Source organism: Psammomys obesus, unplaced genomic scaffold (genome assembly GCF_907164565.1).
Source record: "Psammomys obesus unplaced genomic scaffold, mPsaObe1.curated_primary_1811, whole genome shotgun sequence".
Lineage (NCBI taxonomy): Eukaryota > Metazoa > Chordata > Mammalia > Rodentia > Muridae > Psammomys > Psammomys obesus.
The window spans coordinates 1,908,770-1,930,788 of record NW_026590699.1 but is presented as its reverse complement, the minus strand read 5'-3'; the positions used below and the strand labels follow the sequence as shown (position 1 = coordinate 1,930,788).

Below are 22,019 nucleotides of genomic sequence, written 5' to 3'. Positions count from 1 at the left end.
TCCAATTTCATAACTAAAGGGATTTATTTGTAGATATATGCAGTAGGAGGGTAGCCTGTACACACTAGGCAATCCTGCAGAGGTCATGGAGTCCGGCTTACCAGCCAGCATGCACCATTAGTGACCTTAGCTGCTGAGAATCAACAGAAACAATGGGCTGGATGGACTCAAGATAATCTACTATTGCCAATAACAGCATGATAATTTATCAGTAAAATGACAAAGCTAACAGGCTTAATACTCCAACCAAGTACCATGCATGGAGAAACCTAGAACTCCTGCACAGATGTAGCCCATGACAGTTCAGTCTCCAAGTGGGTTCCCTAGTAATGGAAACAGGGATTGTCTCTGACATGAACTGATTGGCCTGCACTTTGATCACCTCCCCTGAGGGGGGAGCAGCCTTACCAGGCCACAGAGGAAGACAATGTAGGCACTCCTGATGAGACCTGATAGACTAGGATGGGAAGGAAGGAAAAGAAGACCTCCCCTACCAGTGGACTTGGGGAAGGGCATGCGTGGAGAAGGGGGAGGAAGGTAGGGATTGGGAAGGGAGAAGAGAGGGAGCCACAGGGGGAATACAAAGTGAATAAAGTGTAATAAAGAATTTAAAAAATAAGACAATAGTCACACGAGGATTATTATAGAAACAAGGATCACACTTACTTTGTTTTTCACTGTTATTTGTGTCAACTTCTAAAGTTTTATATGGAAAAGATTAACTCTCAGGCTAAGAGATGGTTCAATCTACAAAGTCCTTGCTGTACAAGCATGAAGACCTGAATTCATAGCCTAGCAACCGAGGAAAAGCAGTTGTGTATTCTGTAACCCCATATATCAGGGATCAGAACAGGAAGATTCTTGTAGCTCACTGGGCAGTAAGTCTCAGCATATCCATGAGCTCCATGTTCATTGAGAAATCCATTTTCAAAAATTAAAACTAGTAGATGGTTGACAAAGAACCCAACCTTTACCCTCCATGTACACGTATAACATGTATACCCAGATATGAACATGTACATACACCCTATACAAACACTAGAAAAATCAACTATCTTTAAATCTTTTATTATGGATGGTCAACAGAAGAAGAACTCCCAATCTCAATCTAGTATCATAATGATACAAAAAACCTAGGTAAAGACACAACCAAGAGCAAAACAAAAAGCCAATATTTACAGTGGACTCAGGTGCAAAACCCTTAATAAAATACTTGAAAACTGAATACAGGCATCTGCCATCAAGTCATCTGCCATCAAGTTGGCTTAATCATGGAAACGTGAGGATGGTCCAACATACTTAAATAAATAAAAGTAATAAGTCAGATGAATAGACTTAAAGACAAAAACCACATGGCCATCTCAAACGATTTAGAAAAAACATCTGATAAAATCCAACATACTTTCATGATAATAGTCCTAGAAGGAATTGGCCTGGAGGGAACATACCTCAACCTAATAAAGAGTATACATGACAAACCCAAAGCCAACAACCTAACTGGGAAACAAGTCAAAGAAATTCTATTAAAATAATTTTAAAAAAAGACAATGGCGCCCAGTATTCCTACTCTTTTTCAATATAGAGCTTGAAGCATTGACTACAGCAACAAGAAAAGGAAATTAAAGGGACATAAAGAGGAAAATCAATCAAATCATCCCTATTTGCATAGCATATGATATACATAAGAGATATCAAAAATTTCACCAGAAAACTAGAAACACTGAAAATTTTATGCAATAATTCTTCACGAGTTAATTTTAACTAAAGTTTAAATGAGACAAAATATCCACACGTGCATGTGAAAAAGTACAAGAATGCATGAAAACAGCACACAGCCAATAGCCAAGCACCATCAATGTTTTTGTAAAAAGAGACAGAAGTTTTCTAAACACAATGTGAAGCAGCAAGGAAAGCACAGGTGTCAGCAGCTGGATTTTTCAGGGCTTGTTTTGTAGTTAGACAGAAAACTGTCTAGCACAGATCTATTGAAAAGGGCTGACCCATCATCCTTGGGTTGAAACAGAAAGCATGACATGGACAGCTGTGAACACACAGGACTTCTATTTTCACTAGGTTCAAAATCAGTCAATGGGAAATGCAGCAACTGAGTCTCCAAGAGCAAAAGCTTTCCTATATCCAGTTAACATTTCTGTAACACCATGATCCACAAGTAGAAAACTAAAATGTAAAATTATACAACATTTACTAAAAACAGGTCAAGTCTTCAAGGCCTATGGTATGGGAAGAATCCTTTTGTTTTATACCACAGTAATCACCCAGGAGAAGAAAAGTTAATAAATTGGATTTCATAAAATTTTAAAATTTTTCTTTATGCAATAACCTATTAAGAAAACTCAAAGATATTCTACAGCCTGGAAAAAGATACTTGAAAGCAAATTATCTGGACAAGCAAATTATCTAGAATATACAATTAACTCAACAGTAAAAACAAGCAATGCAACTAGAAAATTGGCAAAATACAAAGGAATCATGTTCTAGCTTGCTTTCTGTTGCTGTGATAAAACAAGGACCAAAACCAACTTAGAGAAGAAAGGCTTTATATAGCTTACAAGTCACATTTCATCATCGAGGGAAAGCTAGGCCAGGAGCTCAAGCAGGAACCTGAAGGCAGGAACTGAGGCAGAGGCTACGGAAGAACATTGCTTACTTGTGTCCAGACTCATTTTTAGCTACTTTTCTTAAATTGCCCAGACCCACCTCCCTAAGGATGGTGGTTCCCACAGTGGGCTTCACCCTCTTGCATGAATTAGCAATCAAGAAATTGAGGAAGAATAGAGGGACCTGGAAGAGACAAGAACTCCACTGGAAGCCTAAACAAGGCCCATGGGGGCTCACAGAGACTGAACCACCAACCAAAGAGCATGCTCTGACTAGACCTAGGTCCCTGCACATATATAGCTGATGGGCAGTGTAGTCTTCTTGTGGGTCCCCTAGCAACTTGAGTGGGGGCTGTCTCTGACATGGATTCTGTTGCCTGCTTTTGGATCAGTTCCTCCAAGCTGGGCTTCCTTGTCAGGCCTCAGTGGAAGAGAATGAGCTTAGTCCTGATGAAACTTGATGTGCTGGGGTGGGTCGTGAAGAGCTTCTGTTTTCTGAGAAGGGAAGGGAAAGGGAGAAGACAGACGGTGGGAGGGAAGGACAGGGAGGAGAGGAGGAAGTGGGCTGTGATAGGGTTGTAAAGAGAGTAAAAATTATAAAAAAGACAAGGGCTGGAAAAAATTGCCCCAAAGACATGGTTACAAGCCAATGTGATGGTGGTGATTCCTTTCCCCAGGATTGTCAGGTTGACAAGATTAGTGATCACAGATCAAATCACCCAGGAGACAGACAGATCACAAGGAAGTCCATAAAATATATATATACAATGCAACAGTCACTAGATAAATGAGATTAAAACCAGGAAAACCTGACCACAGAGACATCAGAGGGGCTGAAAGAAAAAACACAGATGCAAAAATTATTTAAAAGGCAGAGAAAACTCATGCATTTCTAGTCAAAGCGTGAAGTGGTATAGAGTCCCATTGGGAAACACTTCATCGGTTTCTTTAAAAATAAACAAGAGGCTGGAGACATGTTTCAGCAGTGAAGAACGTGGCCTGCTACTCCTGCAAGCATTCCGAGTTCAGCTCCAGCATCCACAACTGCCTCCTATCACCACAGCACAGAGTACTCATGCCCCTTCTCAGCCTCAGTAGACACCTGAATGTTCACGGCACACACAAACACACACAGAAAAAATAAATAAATAGATGAATAAATAAATAAATGTTAAATATATTAAAATAAATGACTAAGCTCTGTTTATCAAACTTAATAATTGTTTCTCTTGACATTTACCCCACTTCCACTACTTCCACTACTGATATAAATGTCATTTATCTTCACTGTTAATATTCTGGCCATGATGGAGTATTGTGACTTTGTAAGATCTTAGACCTAGGAAGATAGATAGCACAGGTATACTGATTTTCTGTTATCTTTATGAGACTTTCATCTTCTCAATATAGAATGGCTTAATTAAAATGCATCAGAAGTAGGAAATAGTAAGATCTGGAGAGGACAGGAGCTCCACAAGGAAAGCAACAGAACCAAAACATCTGAGCACAGGGGTCTTTCCTGAGACTGATACTCCAACCAAGAAACATGCATGGAGACAACCCCTGCACAGATGTAGCCCATGGCAGTTCAGTGTCCAAGTGGGTTCTCTAGTAATGGGAACAGGAATTGTCTCTGACATGAACTGATTGGCCTGCTCTTTGATCACCTCCCCCTGAGGGGGGAGCAGCCTTACCAGGCCACAGAAGAAGAAAATGCAGCCACTCCTGATGAGACCTAATTGATTAGGATGGGAAGGAAGGAAGGAAAAGAAGTCCTCCCCTACCAGTGGACTTGGGGAGGGGGATGCGTGGAGAAGGGGGAGGAAAGGAAGGATTGGGTTGGGAGGGGGGAGGGAGTTACAGGGGGGATACAAAGTGAATAAAATGTAATTAATAAAAAAATTTAAAAAAATGCATCAGAAAGGTTTGAGACTTTCAATATTTTTACAATTTTATTTCATTTTTATTTTTTCTTCACAATTTATTCATTTTATATCCTGAATGAAACCCCCTCCCTCAACTTCCTTAGTCCTACCCTCTCTCCCTCTTCCCCCATCCGCTTCCCCTAGACCACTGAAAGGGGAAGTTCTCCACTATTGCCATCTACCTATAGTTTGTTAAGTCTCATCAGGACTGCTTGGATCCTCTTCCTCTGTCACCTGGCAAGGCTGCACCATCATGGCTGAGAGTGAGCAGGAAGCAGTCAACTGAGTTCATGATAGAGGCAGTCTCTTGTCTCCTCATTCTGAGTTCCACATGGAGACTGAGCTGCCAATCAGCCACATCTGAGCAGGGAGTCTAGGTCCTCTCCATGCATGGTCCTCCATTCATGTATCAGTCTCTGCAGGACCCCCTAGGCTGAGATCTTTTAGTTTTGTTGGTCTCCTTGTGGGCCATGTCCCCTCCATGTCCCTCTAATTCCACCCGTCTCTTCCTACTTAAGACTCCCTGTGTTCTGTCCAAAGTTTGGCCCTGAGTCTCAGCATCTGCTTCACCCAACAGGGGATTGAAGCAAAATGTTAATAAAGTAAAAAATAATCACTTACTATAAACCCAAACATATAAATAACAACAAAAATTTCCTCAATAACTTCCAAATGATAAGTGAAACAAAAACACTGAGAACGTTTTGTTTAGAAATCAGTCCTTTTTAACTTTTAAATACATATTTCATTCAAACTGTCCCTTCGGATCATGGTATATACGGGCTTTGCATGCCCGTGACCACGTAATTTCCCATTGTAATTAAATGGAATAAGGGAATAAGCAAGACGAAACACGGAGTTGGCTAGCTTTACCTGCTTTGTTTTTACTCATCAAAGCCCATCTTACCTATAACATGTGAACAATGGCAGGCAGTGAACATTCCTGAGAACCAAAAAAAGGTAGCTTTTGAAACAACTGTAAGGAGCCTGCAGAGTGAACCTAGCTACCTGGTCATCTCCTTGCTCCTGTCTTGACTCCTGCCAGCATGTTTTGCAATAGATGCTGCAAGTCATCACTATGCAGGAGAGATGAGAAAAGGAGTTCTTTACCCAGTGTCAAACTCCATGCCACACCTCCCTCTGCAGAAAGCCACCTTGTCAACACCATAAAAGCACCGTGCTTTTGCCCAGCTCCCAGTTGAACTAGCCGCAGGGACAAAATGGCCAAGTAAGAGGATCTGTGGAAATAGTGACAAAAATCGATTTCATTCTTAGAAAAAAAAAAAAAGTATCCTTGTTGTCAATCCAAACATGTCAATCACTCTGTGTTTTCTAGAAGGATCCCATTGTACCATACGTAGGATCTCATTTATACTTCCACTTGGGAGAAACCAATTCCCCTCTCACATGCAGCAATGTCAGTGACTGATAGCTCACGCCTGTCAACATGAATGATTGTAAATTAGAGGAGGAATGACTGATGGTAACATCTCTATATCACAGGTACATGTGCACTCTGCAGAAGCAAGCATTTTAGAATTGAACGAGTTTATTCTTCTTTGATTTCTCAAAAAAAAAAAAAAAGAAAAAAAGGAGCGAGATGAATAGCGGTAGAAACAGACCTAAAATATTTTGTACTGTACTACCATCCAGGATACAAAAGGCACACCAGGGTGCGAATCCAGTAATGCTAGATTGAAACAACAAATTCAGGGGGAAATCTCAGAGGAGGAGAAGACCAGAGCTGTCAATGTTTACATCAGATCAAATAGCGGGGGGGCAATTAGTCTACAAGGCCAAGGAGCACTCTTCAATTCTACAATGTATATATTGTATAATCAGTATTTGTGATTTTAAAATGTCAATTATATTTAAAACTAAGGCTTAGTTAAAATGTCAAGTGCGTATTTTAAGTAAATTAGGAAATATCACTAAATCAAATCTTCTTCCAAAGAACATAATTGCTTTAAGGAAAATATCTTTAAGCCAAATGTAGCCAAACTAACATTAATATCAAATATTTAGTCTTATCACATGCCAGGCCATATGCCAATGTAAAGATCCTTATGATATAGCTTAAAGAAAGGGGTGACCCAACAAATAAACTTGCTGAAGACCAGCTTTTCATCAAGTCATTCCTAGTTCTATGAATGCTCCCAAGGTGAGCATATATGTGTGTGTGTGTGTGTATTTCTCACAAGAAAGCCAATTCTGTTAGGAACTAATAGCATGCTCAGATGTTTATGAATTCATCTCTTCACAATACACCCAGAAGTTGGCCAAACTGCATGCTCCCTGGAATTGTTTCAAATGTGTTAAGAGAGAGAGAGAGAGACAGAGAGAGAGAGAGAGAGAGAGAGAAAGAGAAAGAAAGAAAGAAAGAAAGAATCCACATTGCTAATATTTTTATTGTAGAGAAATTCACCTAAGTACTTTATATGAACACACATTTTATCATACCTTTAGTTTAGGTTAATTTTTTGTTGTTTTTGAGACAGGGTTTCTCTGTGCAGCCTTGGCTGTGATTGACTCACTTTGAAGACCAGGCTGGCCTCAAACTCACAGAGATCTGCCTGCCTGTGCCTCTCTGGGACTAAAGGCATGCGCCCCATACCCACCTTGCCTTTCATTTTAAATAATCATTAATTTCTTAAAACATTGACCAGTCACCAACCAAAGCTGTTACACTTAATGTCACCTAATGTAAACTCCCCTGGTGTGGACTGAGTTAAAAACATTATGTTGTCTTCAAATTTATGTTTTTAAAACCTTCTGGAATCCATGAACTATAACCAAGCAGCCTATGAGTACAGTAGTTCCTCCTCTCTGAGGTCATGTCATGACTAATAACATGAGGACATTGGGGTCCTGTGTCTTGTTTACACATCAGGCATGTGCAATGAGGCCATGGTAAGCCCTCTGCTTTCAGTTTCTTTTGTCTCTCTCACCCACTACACCTGCCTTTATCCTTTGTGACTTCAAAGCAACACAGTTGTCTGCTTATTCTTTTATGTAATGCCAATCCTGACTTCTTGCCAGTTCCACGCTGCCATTATCAACAGTCGGAGAGTCTTGGGAAAAGCATTGCGCAAAGGCTCACACTGACAGAAGCCTAAGAAAAGATTTCCTGTCACTACCACTCTAGCTACTTAACTGGGAACTGCTCACAATGAAGCCAGAAGAGCATCAACTCTGTACAGAGAAAGCCAGTGTGTCTTACTTACAGTCCAGACATCCGTGCCCCTTATTGGGGGCTTCCTAGGAACTAAAGCTCAATCCAGACAACAATGCAGCATCTCTTAAGCACCAATCCTGATTTGTTAGTGACACCTAGAAATGGGGTTGGTACTCATTTCTGCAATGACATCTGAGCCTGATGTCATAGAAGTACCTGTATTTCTATCTATATGTCTAGAAAGGGGAGGAAGTATATTTCATTTCTTGATCATCAGAATTTGCTAATTTCTTTGTATAGATTTGTTTTTGTCTTTTTCATGTGTGTATTCCAGCATCTGTGTTCATATAAGAATGCATATCTGTGTACAAATATAAAATATGTCTCATTTGGCTGAGGGAAAAAAAATCTTCCATCACTTTGAGTAATCATAAACATGGTGAGTGTTGTCTTTTGGCAATGCCTTCTGGCAAGGAAGAGAGAGGCTAGCTTGTAGAATCTAGAGATTCTGCATTAGATCATAAAGTGCAATAGAAATGGGCTCGTTTCATTACAGAAGGAGCTGCTGAGGAGGGCAGAGAACATACAGAGAGAATCCTTGACCTGAGAAAGGAGGGAGAACAGAGTGATGCCCTCATTCTGTGTACTCAAGGGTTGAACTGCAAATCTTTAAGAGAGAATGGTGTTGGGGGAGGATTATGATCACGTGTTCACATCCATGTGCTGAGATCATGGGGTGCCTGCAACTTGAGACTTGGTTACTTATACGCCTTGTCACAATAGCTGCTCCTTTGATCTCAACCCAAACTCCCTGCACCTGCAGTTTTGCTAAGCCCAGGCTCTGTGGTCACCTAAGCTCGCACTGAAACAGAGACAAACCATGAATGTAAAGACAATGCAAGGAGAAGCCTGAGCCTTCTGTCCTTGCCTGCCCTCTCTCTGTAAGCAAGACATGCCATCTACTGCAGTGAACTTTGGACTGTAAGACAGGGGAAGCCATCTTGTGGAAACTGCTGACCCCACCAGCACACTCCTGCCATACATGATCCTGATTGGCTTCTAGTCCATGAAGCATCACATGCCTTTTTCTTCTAATTTGGCATATGGTGTTCCAAGCTGTGAATAGTGACTTGGAGGAGAAATATCTCAAATCAATATTTCCTGTTTAATAATAGCAAGGGAAATTAAATCTTAGTGTTTAATTCTAGTTCCCTACCTACTCCCTGAGAGCTTTGTCATTAAAGCTCTCACTAGCCAAATGTACAGCCTCTGTGCTCATTGCCCCATCCCAGATACACCAGGGCTACTCCTCGCAGGCCCTGGCAGACTTTCATCTGGTTGGGGTGACTTAGAACACTAGGGAAATCTTAGTTTTTACTAAGCAAAAACTATCCCCTGAGCCTTAGGACCTAAGGGGGAACACTCATTGCTAAGCACCACTGTCTAATAAAAGTGCACTTAGAAAAATGAAGTAAAATTTCCTCAAACTGCATTCAAGACAAATTTGTCAAGAATTAATTTCACTGATCTTCTCTCTCTCTCCCTGCACCAAGTTATTTTGAGAAAGTTATTTCACAATTACAGTGTCTGTGATACGCTATTAGAAACAAAGAATCTAAACAGATTTTGCCCCCAAGCACGAAATAGCATCCTGTTCAAGTGGCTCTGTTATGGCAACAGCACTTTTATAAATTACATTAAAATGGGCCCACTCTCCCTTACCCAGTGCCTGCTGCTTCGCCTGCTATCCACTCCTCACTGGGGGCCCTCCACCTGAGTGATAAGAACCCCCAGATTGTCTTTCTAGTGAAGAATCCATTAGTTGGGTTTTCATATCAAGATCTTTTTTTCAAGCTGTTTGCGTCCAGATAGACCTCTCTTCCATGTTAAGATTTCAGATAAGCCCTGTGCTGCTTCAGAGTGACTCTCTGGGACCGCTGGATTTCCCCCTGAGAGTGGCTGTTTAATACTAATCTGACACACAGTGTGGGGTGGAGACAGAGAGAAAGCACTGACTGATTTCCCTGTGGGCAAGCCAAGGGAGCAGGCAGCTACTTTTGAGTGCTCAGGCCAAAACAACATCAAGAAAAGAGTAAAATGGGTCAAATATGCCAAACAACTCCAGGCAAATTTGTTTCACTGTAGTATCTGATAAGATTGATTTCATAGTTTAAATCTCTCTTCTTAATTATAAATCTGACTTGTAGAATAGAATAGAAACTGGAATTCTATTGATGGCAAATCTACTGTAGGGTGAATTACATATAACACACAATTCACACATACATACACATTATTATGCTCACATGTATTTGCATGCGCTTACACACCCACACATTACACAACTGAATAAATATGCACACACAGAAGTACATACCAAATGTACATGCATACTCATGTACAAACATAACACATGCATGAATTCTCAGGCATGTGTAGTTACAGGAGAAAGAGGAGAGACCAGATGGGGAAGGATCTTTCTGAGGGCAGCTTCCTGAGGCCTGACTGGAACATCCACACAAGCCTGGAACCGCTTCAAAAAGACTGACAAGGCTGTAAGTCTGGGTGGGCAAAAGGGCGGGGGGGGGGGGGAGCAGGCACTAACTAGAAAGGTTGAAATCATAAAAGTGTAGAAATCAGAACTAGAGAGCCTGATATTAGATTTAAGGAAATTCTTCTAACAATTCAGAAACCCAACAGTTTTTGGGAGTCTGATATCACTCATTGATGTGACCAATGACTCTGGAAAGCTCAACAAATACATGCAAGAGAAAGTGTTGGCGAAGCCCAATTGCCGTTTTCTTGGTGGAATAAATTACGTTAATGTAGCTTTTCAATATTTGAATACTATGAACCCATTAGTTAAAGAAGAAATTATCCGAAATAACCAGCATATTTTAAAAGCCAAAACACTATCCACATTGATTGTGTTCAGAAGGTTTGTAAAATTACCTGATTAGTTCACATAAAGTTCATGGAATGGAATAGATAGAAGCCTGACTAGAATCCAGAATACTGAGCTTTGTATATACATACATACATACATACAAACATGTTTGTGAACATGTGTGCATGTATGCACATATATGTATGTATATTACATATATGTGTATGTGTAACAGGCTTATATATTTATAGGTCACATGATTCATATATATTTATATATGATTTGTTATATACAATCAACTGCCACACATACCTATATATCTATATATATACACACAAACACACATATGGGTGAAACGAGTTTGATTAGTAACTATGTTGGGAGACTTGGGGAGATGAAGCTTGGATTTTCACCTATCATCCTGTGGGTCATCAGAAAGCTCATACCAGGGATATGACTGCCTTTTCCTTTTAGCTACTTCTCAGACAAGAGGCCTGAGAACAAGATAGACTAAATCTCTCTTGCAATGCACTGCTTACGGAATTCAGTTTCCTGGCTATGAACTGAGTGATTATTTCAGGTCAAAGTAATTTTCACATCGTATTGATTTTCCAGATCTGGAGTCTAGTGAGCTGGAGTAGTCATGTCCTCCCCAGCTGCAAAGCTGGCTAATTCTGGGCACATTCACTAGCTGCCAGTCATGCCCTCCATTCTGAACATCCTATTCTTAGGCAATCTTTAAACATCCATGGCTTAGACTAATATGCCTTTAACTTTGCAGGTGGGAAAACCACACCCAAGAGCAGATGGTGAACTTAGGAGAAAAACACAGGTGGTCAGGCCAGCGATGAGATTCAGTTCCAGGCTCCTTCTCCAGCCATGGTAGGAACTCCTCCATGCCACCCTCAAGACAGACCTCAAGAATGGGCTGCAGGCCTTTTGAAAATACCCATGGAAGACAAAATTGAGGACTGACACAAAAAGCTGGGCTTCATCTGCATGGCATGATCAAAATTCTGAAAGGAAGTCATTAAGGAAATCAGCAATAAGCCAAATATACATTTTACTATTGTGCGTGCACAGTATGTGTGAGAACGTGCCATGTGTGTATGCACTGTATGCATGTGTGGGGAGGGGAAAGCATGCTCCTCTGAATATACATGCAGAGGACAGAGGAAAAGCTCAAATGCGACAGCAGCAAGCCACACTGACTTATCTCCCACACCTGTGGGGTAGCTCACACAGGCAAGCGTACTCAGCATTTCATACACACACCGGGATTCAAGTTAAGGTTCTCAAACAACTTCTGCTCTTATTCATCCACCGTCTCCCCTGCGCAATCCACCCTTAAAGTAGAATAGTGGCTTTGTGGCTATGCCCTGGGAAAGGAAGTCTTGGCTGGCCAATGGAAGTGCTGAAGGGGCACCAGCTCTCCTTCTGAAGCGCTGCTCAGCTTCATCCATGGGCAGCAGTGTGATTGGCAGCATGCTGGAGACAGGAAGCAACCAGTCTAATAAAGCCTCTTTACTTCTAGCTTTCTTAAGAGGAGGCCGATGTGCTTCGTTTTCTCTATGCTCAAACCTGCCCTTGTCTGAAAGAGCTAAAACTTCATTTGTAGTCACTCACTAGGGATGTGAAGATGTAAATTTCCCATCTTATGATTGAAAAAGAATATTTATTCCCCCACACTCTTATGAATTTAAAGATGGAGTTTAACCTTTGCATACATTTACTTCTCTTTCTCTCAGTTTTATAAGAGAGGGGATCTGGAGAACAAAAGAGAAGCAGCTACAGCTCCAACTCCACAGCATAGGAACATTTGCTTAGCAAGATTACAAATGTGGGAGAGAGGGAAAGAATAAGGCTTGACCAAATGTACAAAGCATGGAGCTACTTCCTTTCCCTGTGACCCACAAAAAGAACCTGCTTTCTCTTTAGTCTCAGGGCAAGGGACTTCAATCCCTTTTCAAATAAGAACAAGGAATTTCAAGTCTATGGAACTAGGAACAGCCAATTTGAATATTTGGCATTGGAAGGGCTCTTTCTCAGTTCAGCTTCATGCCTCCTGAACATATAACAGGACATTCTCATGGCTTCAGTGAAATACATGAAACTAACAAACAGCAAAGCAGGGGCCTGCCATAGTCCTGGGAAGATCCATTCATGGAGGGACTTAAGTAGAGGAGAACAGGGAAATGGCGGAAGCCATTCACCTTAAAGTCGGTGAAGCCATTGAAGTAATTTAGTATTTCTACTAATTACAGCTAAGATAATCTGAAAAAAAGCAAGTTCTCCAGAAGGGGCAGGTACAGAGAATGACAGGGACCCTCACGGAATCCAACTGCCCTCTGCTAGCTATGCTAAGACCTCGTTATCAGACTGAATGTCAAGCATAAATTCCTGGCACCATCTTGTCTCTGACCCTGAACCAACCCCACTTTTACAAGTGCTCAGCAGAAAGAATTGAACACATATATTCCTCCAGAAAATGCATGACTCTGCATAGATAGAAGTGTCCACAAAAGTAGATATAATCTAATCACACCTTTTCACATTTCAAATGCATTCCTGCATTCCTAGAGACACTTAAGAGATCAACACTATAGTACAAAAAACTAATTTGGATGACATGGGAAAAAAGTCAATGAGTAAGACATTTTACAAGCGAAGAGGTTTGATAAATAGGACTCCAGTGGAGTGTGTAAATTAATCGTAAATATTGTACTTCTGATCCTCTTCGAAAAGAAGATTCAACAAATTCTATTTTCTTTTTTCATGTTTTTTTATATTATGATTTATTATAACTTATTCAATTTGTGTCCCAGCTATGGCCCCCTCCCTCATCTCCTCCCAATCTCACCCTCCCTCTTCACCCTCTATGCCCTTCTTTTAGTCCACTGACAGGGGAGGTCCTCCTCCCTTTCTATTTGACCCTAGCCTATTAGGTCTCATTAGGACTGGTTGCATTGTCTTCCTCTGTGGCCTGGCAAGGCTGCAACCTCCAGGGGCAGGTGATCAGAGAGCCTGGCACTGAGTTCATGTCAGAGAAAGTCCTTGTTCCACTTACTAGAAACCCTACTTGGAGACTGAGTCTATGGGCAACATATGAGCTGGGGTTTTACGTCCTCTCCATGCATTGTTTTTGGTTGGGCGATCAGTCTTTGCAGGACCCCTAGGGCTCAGTTTTTATGGCTCTGTTTCCTTTTGGAGCTCCTGTTCTCTCTAGGTCTTTCTGTCTCCCCCTTCTTTCATATGAATCCCTGCACTTTTCCCAAAGTTTGGCTATGAGTCTCAGCCTCTGCTTTGATACCTCTATCAATAGTTTTTCAGAGGGCCTCTGTAGTAGGCTCCTGTCATGTTCCCTATCTTTCCTACTTCTGACATCCATTGCATTTGTCCTACTGAATGAGCATTGAGCATCTTCCCTAGGGATTTCCTTGTTGTTTAGCTTCTTTAGAATTATAGATTTTAGTATGCTTATCCTATATTATGGGGCTAACATCGACTTATGAGTGAGTATATACCATGTGTGTCTTTCTGTTTCTGGGTTACCTCACTCAAAATGATCTTTTCTAGTTCCCACCATTTGCCTGCAACTTTCATAATTTTCTTGTTTTTAATATCTGAGTAGTATTCCATTGTATAAATGTACCACAATTTCTGTATCCATTCCTCCGTTGAGAGACATCTAGGTTATTTCTAGCTTCTGGTTATTACAAATAAAGCTGCTATTAACATGGTTGAGCAAATGTCCTGGTTGTATACTTGAGCATATTTTGGATATATGCCTAGGAGTAGTATAGCTGGATCCTGAGGTAGAACTATTCCTAATTTTCTGAGAAAGTGCCAGATTGATTTCCAAAGTGGTTACACAAGTTTACATTCCCATCAGCAATGGAGGAGGGTTCACCTTTCTCCACATCCTCTCCAGCATGTGTTTTCACTTGAGTTTTGGTTCTTAGCCATTCTGATGTGTATAAATTGAAATCTAAGGGTAGTTTGATTTGCATCTCCCTGATGACTAAGAACATTGAGCATTTCTTTAAGTGTTTCTCTGCCATTCAATTTTCCTCTATTGAAAATTCTCTGTTTAGCTCTGTACCCCATCTTTTAACTGGATTACTTGGTTTGTTGGTGCTTAACTTCTTAAGTTCTTTATGTATTCTAGATATTAGCCCTCTGTCAGATATAGGATTGGTGAAGATCCTTTCTCAATGTTTAGGCTGTTGTTTTGTTCTGATGACAGTGTCCTATGCTTTACAGAAGCTTTTCAGTTTCATGAGGTCCCATTTATTGATTGTTGCTCTTATAGCCTGTGCTGTTGGTGTTCTGTTCAGGATGTTATCTCCTGTGCCAATGAGGTCAAGGCTCTTCCCTTTTTTCTTCTAACAGGTTTAGTGTGTCTGGTTTTACATTGAGATCTTTGATCCTTTTGGACTTTATTTTGTGAAGGGTGATAAATATGGATCTATTTGCATTTTTCTACTTGTAGACATTCAGTTATACCAGCACCATTTGTTGAAAATGCTATTTTTTTTCATTGTATGGTTTTGGCTTCTTTGTCAAAAATCAAGTATCTGTATGTGTGTGGGTTTATTTCTAGGACTTCTATTCAATTCCATTGATCCATCATTCTGTTTCTATGCCAGTACCATGCAGTTTTTATTACTCTGGCACTATAGTACAGCTTGAGGGATGGAGATACCTCTAGAAGATCTGTGATTGTACAGGATTGTTCTAGTAATTCTGGGTTTTTTGTTTTTCCATATGAAATTGAGAATAGTTCTTTCAAGTTCTGTAAAGAATTGTGTTGGTATTTTGATGGGAATTTTACTGAATCTGTAGATTGCTTTTGGTAGGATGGCCGTTTTCACTATGTTAATCCTACTCATCTGTGAACATTGGAGATCTTTCCAGCTTCTGATTTCTTCTTCAATTTCTTTCTTCAGAGACTTGAAGTTTTTTTTTTTTTCCCTACAGGTCTTTCACATGCTTGGTTAGAGTCACACCATACTTTATGTTATTGTGGCTATTGTGAAGGGTGTTGTTTCCTTAATTTCTTTTTCAGCCCTTTTGTCTTTTGTATACAGGAGGGCTACTGATGATTTTTAAATTAATTTTGTATCCAGCCACTTTGTTGAAGGTGTTTATCAGCTGAAAGATTTCTCTAGTAGAATTTTTGGGGTCACTTATGTATACTATCATATCATCTGCGAATAGTGGTATTTTGAATTCTTCTTTTCCAATGTGTATTCCCTTGATTTCCTTTAGTTGTCTTATTGCTCTAGCTAGGACTTCAAGTACTTCTGATCCTCTTTGAAAAGAATTTTCTACAAATTCTGTTTTCACTGGCACTGCTCTTAAGGCACCAAACAGCTACAAACATACGTTTCTCAGCTGATTTTGGCAGTATCAATATGATATAGAAATTCACTGCGGTGCAGTTTTGAGGCTCTAGCTAACTACTAAAGGACGCCACACAGTGGCAGTGGCCTGCCACTACAACACAGTGAACAGCACAAGTTACACCTCCCAGTCCCGTGATGACATCATCCATGCCCTTGGAAACAGTCTCTAAAGTGAATCACACCCTTTCCTTGAGTTTTTGGCAGTCTGGCCATATCCAGATCCAAGCCTCACCAATCTGTGATATTCTCACAGTAAACAACCAAATTCAATGGAAGAGTTGAATATCCTTCTGGTATCACTGGTCCAGGAAAACTGAAGCGGATGCCCTTTTTCACCATCAAGGCTTTTTTCTTTCACTGTGATGGTCTCCTTTGGAGCACCAAACCTTTCCATCCTCAGACATCAGTATCTGAGCCTTGTCATACAGATACTCTTGTTACATTAGGCAATTGTTCATCAAAGTTGTCATGTCTTCTCCTTATAGGACTATGTCTTGTAGGACATGTCTTCTCCTTGTAGTTTAGCAAGAGATGGACACTCGCCTGATATCCAAGCAAGGGGATCCAGATGTTACTGAGAGAAAGGTGGAAATTCCTGTGGGTGGGGGTTGACATGTTATGGGACAGTCATATTGCCTATGTACCTTAGTATAAAGTATCACAGTTGTGACAGCTCATCTGAAGACCCTCAGGGAACCTACCACTAGCCATGGCAACTCCAAGGCTGAGAACGCCATGCTGATTTAATGTGGAACTTAGCTAGATACATGGTAGCTCATAAATATAACCCCAGTTTTTAGGAAACAGATGGAGGCTGATTTCTATGAGTTCAAGGCACAGTGTGCTGCACAGTAAGCTGGAGGCTCGACTGGACTAGCGTGCAGTGCTGTCTCGCTAAGCAGAAAGATAATACAAAAGAACATATTGAATGTTTGACTGTCATCTACATTGTTAGCCACGAGTCCCACACATATCCCCACTGCTTTCTGCCCTGTATAGCACAAGTAAAACAACTGGTTACCTGAGGGCATAATGTCTAGTGTCTTGTGGAAGTTCAAGATCCAACCAAATCATCTACTGTTCTTAAATTTCAGTCTTTAAAGCCTAAATTAGAGGAGTCTAAAGCAGCCAGGTATATTTTTAAGTCCACATGTAACAACAGCAGTCCTCAGCACTAAGATCTTTGGACTCCAGGATCTCTCCATGTCTTGTTGGCTTTTCATGACCACTAAGTCTCCTCTTCTGATTATTCATGGAGCATTTGTTGCACCCACATGACATGGGCTTTTCATTCTTTTACTGAGCATGAAATGACACTACAAGCTCCTCTCTGTGCACAAGAGATGGGCCTCTGAAATTTCTCAGCTTTCTCAAACTCCCAGGCTCAGTGAGATTATCCATCAAGGTGAATTAACCTGACACTCCACAGTACAGCTAATTATAAAACTCCATGCTGCCATGCTTGACAGAAGAATTTTTTTCCAACATCTTTTTTTTTTTTTTTGAAAAGATGGCAGGCACAACTGAGAGACACAATAAACAGAAACAAAATTATCAGATTGCAAAAAGATTTGTCTCCAATGAATCAAAGAAAAAAAAGACATTTTGTTCAAGTCATTGGAATGTAAGACACAGGGCAGACACCAAAGCTCGACTTTCCATGAGAGGATAAAGCTGGATGAGGGTCTTTTGTCAACGGTAAAGGCTTTAAGTGTGCATATGAGGGAAATACCCAAGTTTTGGTCATACTATCAGCAAAATTGCAAGGAAACCTACAAAAAGAAAGAGATCCTATGAAACACTTTCCCTCCTCATACCCTTAGTGTCTCTGTATTCTTAGACTGATTTTTTTAAGTTTCATTCAGATGCCCAGGATGAATTTTACTTCCCATCCTATCCTTGCCTGTTTACTCACCTCGCCAGACACACACTGGAGGCCTTTGTTTTTACAAGTGTTAAAGGGCCTGACCACATGCCTAGCTTACTCTCTGATATACTTACCTACAAAGCCTGTCCCTGAGGTTAGTATTTGTGTTAGGTTCTGTGTGCACATGGGCCCTTTCTTATGAACAAGCTAATTGGCAAGATGCAGCAGGTTGGCCCCACCATCGGCCTACTCTGTACCACCCAGGAATCCTCTTCAGAGAAGCTGCTGCCTTGAGCTCAGCCCACTCAGTGTGACCCTCACGTACTGGTCATCTGCTTCTCAGAGTTTCCATGGAAACCTCAGGATTCAACCTATTTACATTTACCACCAAAGTAGCATCATGGGCCATGTCTTAGCCCCTCAGGACCGAAGGAAATCTTTACTCTCCACTTGCCTGGCTTCCAGTTTAGATGCCCCTTTACCTTGCCATGCTTACAAGAAAAAGCTAGTGAGTGGGGTGTGTTCCTTTAAACAGTCTTAGTTTTAATATATCATAGAATTTAAATAGCTAGATATATCTTCTTGGCATCTTCAAATAATCCTGTCTGAATGGTCTGCAACTTTATTTATTTATTCATTCATTCATTTAGTCATTTATTTATTCATTCATTCATTTATTATGTGTGTGGTACCATAGGTTGCTTATCATTTCTCAGGTGTTCTCACATTACTTTTATTTTTAAACTAATGAATTCGTTTTGTTTTGCTTGTTGTTGGTTTGTTTGCTCTTGTTGTTTGGTTTTGTTTGAGATGGGGTCTCCCACAGGGACCCAATGTTCACTGACTTGGTTAGGCTGGTTGAACAATCCTCTTCTGGAGGCACCGATCTCTACCTTCCCATAGCCAGTATTACAGATATGTGGCACCGTACCCAGCTTTTTATTTGTTTTATTTGAGCTCATGTCCTCATGCCTGTGAGGCAACTTTAGAGCTGAGCTAATTCCTCTGCCCAAGGTGGCCTTAGTTCAGCAAGGGTTTTATGGCTTTAGGACTTTGCTTACATGCTGGTGGATATGTATCAAGGTCCACCTTCTATGCTCTCCTGCAATCCTTGTGTTGTCCTTCCCCTGAGGAGACATGGAGAGCCATGGCAAGGAGAGTTTCAGTGATCACAGTGGGAAGCACAGCCCACTATGAAACACTGAATGCTAACATGGGAGGCAGCCTGGACCAGGGCTGCACGGCAACAAGGACATAGGAAATGCTTTCCGTCTCTGAGCCACGGGGATTAGGGAAATCCCACAGAGACCCACTGTGTGCAAACGCTCTCTTATTATCTTACAATCACATTATAGCACACGTGGTGTTTACCCAGAAGCCCTGGAGGGAAAACCACTTAGACATACTCCCAGGGCCTTGATGCTCAAGGTCATTACCTGCAAATATTTAGCTAGTAAGAAAGCCATTGAAACATTCTGCCCTGATTCCCAAGGCATTTGAAGGATCAAAAAAGACTTGCTTAGATTCAAGATCTGAGGGATGCTCTTATAAAAAAAAGTTAGAAGTGTAACAATGTTAGCAGTGTAAATGTGTGTTAGTTACAGTGTGAGCTGGAACATTCCTATAAATGAATGAATGCACGGTCATGGTGACTCTGTCAGTGCTAAAACCTTGGGTAAATTTTGATATCCGACTCATAACCAAACCTTCAGCAGAGTGCAGGGAGTCATATGAAAGAAGGAGTTAGTATGACCTGGAGAGGACAGGAGCTCCACAAGGACCAAATATATCTGGGCACAGGGGTCATTTATGAGACTGTATTTCCAACAAGGAACATGTAAGGATATAACCTAGAACCCCTGCTCGGATGTAGCCCATGGTAGCTCAGTATCCAAGTGGGTGTCCTAGTAAGGGGAACAGGGACTATGTGTGACATGGACTCAATGGCTGGCTCTTTGACCTCCCCTCTCCACTGAGGGAAGAGAAGCTAGGGTCAGATGAATGGGGAGGAGGTCCTCCCCTATCAGTAGACTTGGAAAGGGGCAGGGAGAAGATGAGGGAGGGTAGAATTGGGAGGGAATGCGGGAGCGGTATACAGCTAGGACACAAAGTTAATAAACTGTAATTAATATTAAAAAATAAAAATTTAATTAAAAACTTTTGATCTCAGTACTATATTGTAGCTGACATTAGTAGCTTTGCATGGTGGGTCTTGTCAGCGCAGGTCACGAACGTGGCTGAGGTTCCCATGCCCATTAGTCAGTACATCAGTTCATCATCCACATTCCCTGTTCATAGCTAGGAAAAATATCCCACCAAAAAATAAACCTATCAATTTTATTAAATGTGCTGTTGTGATGTGTTTTCAACTCGACAGAACTAGGAATCATCTGGGAGATAGGCTCCAGGAATGGTATGCGGGATTAACTTTGGTTGTCTTGATAGAGTTGGGAAGATTTGCCAAAGCTGGGTGAGACTGTACTCTGTTGGGATCCTGGAGTGTGTAAATGGAGAAAGGGAACAAGGTTCAGCTGGTCTTCCTTCACTCTCTGGTTCACTCTCTGGTTGTGCAGGAAATGTTTTCAGTTCCCATTGCCTTGACTTCCTTCTCACTTGATTTCCTCAGGGGCTTCCATCACAGCAATGGAAAGAACTAAGACAGTTGGCTAGCTAACATGCTTGAAGTTATTTACACGAATTACACTACTTTTTACTAAACTAAAAGCTAGAAAATCATTTTGGGTTGTTGTTAGAGTCAAACTCATCCTGACAACTGGTTTCAGTGTGGCTTATGCAAACTACCGAAGCTGTTAAGCTCCTGGGAGCATTTGACTTTAACTTAAACTGCTTCATGTAAGTTTCTGACCCACAAAATCTTAATGAGTCTGTGACTTCTCTTATCCAAGTTTTTTTTCCTAATATTCCTTTACCTTTTCCCATTCTCATTTTTTTGAAGCTAGCTGTAGACATATGTGTATATACATACATTTGAGAGAATTTGTTTGAATCATATACATTCCTTCCCTATATATTGAAGTGAACATTAAAGTATATACTTCACTTCATTTTTTCATTTTAAAAATGTGTCTACTTTGAGAATGAAATTTGAAGCATTGTTAAGTCAGAATAAAGAACAGTTTTAAATGTAGTAGTTCACTCTATGGGCATTAAAGTCTGGTTTCAAATTCAATTAGTTGTTTTCAGTAAAAATGAGAGAATGCAAGTCAGTTTTGCATTCCTAATGAGGAGGTTTAGGTCCATAAATACTGACTTGGCTGAGAGCTATAAATCCAAATGCAGCCACGTCCTAAAGCATTGGCTCACAAAGACAAAGGGAAAGAGTAAGAAGACCACAGAACTGCATCAACCACACAGCTTTAGTAAGGCTGACAGCAAATGATGCTGAAACTGCCCCAATGGATCTGGGCCAGGCATGGACATGCCATCTGCCTTAGGAAACCGTGTTACACATTTCTGACTTTTACATGACTGCAAAAGTTAATGTACTTTTGCATTAAAAAGACTGCATTTAAAAGAGCAGTGATCAGGGCAGGCAAGATGGCTCAGTGGGTGCTTGCCACAAAGCCATAGACTCTGAGTTCAATCCCCAGAGCCCACATCTAATAAGAAGAGAAGCAACTCCTATAAATTGCCCTTTGATTACTTGAACTATGCCACACTTGCTCCAAAACATACAGAGACACACAGAAACACATGTGCACATACATGCATGCATGCACACATACACATAGGCACACACACATACATCCATGTAAACATATACACTAAATAATTTTATTAAAATACAGTAGCAATGATCAATTTTTTAGTTTACGAGTTTGAGGATTGATTACCACTGTTATTACAACCTGAAAAGTGGGACCATCTTAAGAATCTGAAAGTGAAGAAAACAAATTATATTCCAACTATTTAACAGTAGTGGAAAGTCAGACAGAAATATTGTATACATACTCTGTATGTCTCATATATAAAACCAAAGATTCATTACTAAAACCCAAAACAACTCTACTTCCAGCTATTATCTTAAGAGGGTTTATCCAGGAACCTTCCTCACATGCTGTGAATCCACAGGAATACATGTGGCAACACACACACAGCTGTAGTGTAATGTGGGGACA

The 22,019-nt window shown here is 40.7% G+C and overlaps 1 protein-coding gene across 1 annotated transcript in view; it reads right to left on the bottom strand.

Annotated features, from left to right (window-relative positions):
* Nucleotides 1-22,019, bottom strand: part of Csmd1 (CUB and Sushi multiple domains 1) — a 1,555,059-nt gene that overhangs the window by 1,096,651 nt on the left and 436,389 nt on the right. The window lies entirely within an intron of this gene.